This window comes from Octopus sinensis, linkage group LG2 (assembly GCF_006345805.1).
Source record: "Octopus sinensis linkage group LG2, ASM634580v1, whole genome shotgun sequence".
Classification (NCBI taxonomy): Eukaryota; Metazoa; Mollusca; class Cephalopoda; order Octopoda; family Octopodidae; genus Octopus; species Octopus sinensis.
Window position 1 is genome coordinate 205,653,345 of NC_042998.1, and position 1,426 is coordinate 205,654,770.

Below are 1,426 nucleotides of genomic sequence, written 5' to 3' on the forward strand. Positions count from 1 at the left end.
TGCATTACCCCTCTCTCGATATCCTACATTCTACTTGCCTAGAACCTGTCATCATTTCTCTGAACCACCCCTCCCCACTGGTGCTCCCCTATATTTCTGCACCCCCCCCACACATAAAAAGCACCATCCGAACGTGGCCGATGCCAGACCCCTCTGGCACCTGTGCAGGTGGCACGTAAAAATCACCCACTACACTCGCGGAGTGGTTGGCGTTAGGAAGGGCATCCAGCTGTAGAAACACTGCCAGACTAGACTGGAGCCTGGGGCAGTCCCCAGCTCCCCAGACCCCGGTCGAAACCGTCCAACCCGTGCTAGCGCGGAAAACGGACGTTAAACGATGATGATGATGATGATGATGATATAGTAGAAAAAAAACTAACGGAAGGTGCTGTGCAGTGAACCTGGAACCTCCTGATTGGAATGCAAATTATCTTACCATGCAGTCACCATGCACGTGCCAACTAAAAATATGGAATGTTTCACGAATTCGCGTCCCATCTTTGCGCAGAGACCCTGCTAATCTTCTCTGTATTGTTTCTATTTTAGAATATGTTCTGTTGGTTCTTCGGGGAAGAATCTTCAAGTCTCTTCACACACGTTTTTAAGGTCGATGATTTTAAAAAAAAAACAGCATATCCTTTTTTTAAAATTTTTATTTCTCAATCAAATGTAAGCTGCTGGGCTCAGTAGCTAACTCTACACCTCCTTGGGATAACGAGTTAGTTCCACGACCTGTGCTAACTGTCCCCAATGTTCTCCCTCTCTGTGGCTTATGTCTTGCTAGTGTTGACTTACCATTATGCTACTTTAGTGTGGCTACGGCGAGCATCTCTTACTATTTCGTTTTCTATATCCCATTTTATTGCCACACCATCACTACCATTCTCCGTCCCTCTACAACTATCATTGTTCTATTAAACAACAACAAAGACTATCTAAACTCCCCAAACTACCAGCCGCCATTATCGTCTGCCAATCTATCCGCCTGATTCATTTACCGTCTGCCGAGTCGACATTTATCGCGCCATCTCTTTCATTTCTTTTTTGTCTTCCTCGTTTATCATGTCATCTCTCATCAAGCTGATGATAACGAAACACTGATGAATGTGCGTGAAGTGGTGGCGGTGGTGATAGTTGTCTGTAGTAATTATTAGTAGAAATAGTTTTAACAATGGAATAAATTTTGAGACAGAATCAAAATGTGACGTTTCGTAATAAAACCGTTCATCAGAGAGTTTAAATAAATTGGGATTCGTGACGACAGAGAGGAGGATTTATGACAAGAGTAAAGAATAAAGGAGGAGGGGGAGGGGGAGATATGGGGTTGTGTCCAGGTTGCAATTATAACTGTGATCCAACAGGTTGCCTCATCTACTCGAAATAGCAGCTAAATCTCAGATTACACCCCTATCCAACCATGACCCTC

At 44.1% G+C, this 1,426-nt stretch overlaps 1 pseudogene; it reads right to left on the bottom strand.

Moving 5' to 3' along the window:
• Nucleotides 1-463: 463 nt before the first annotated feature.
• On the bottom strand, nt 464-577 carry LOC115208837 (annotated as a pseudogene).
• Nucleotides 578-1,426: the final 849 nt, after the last annotated feature.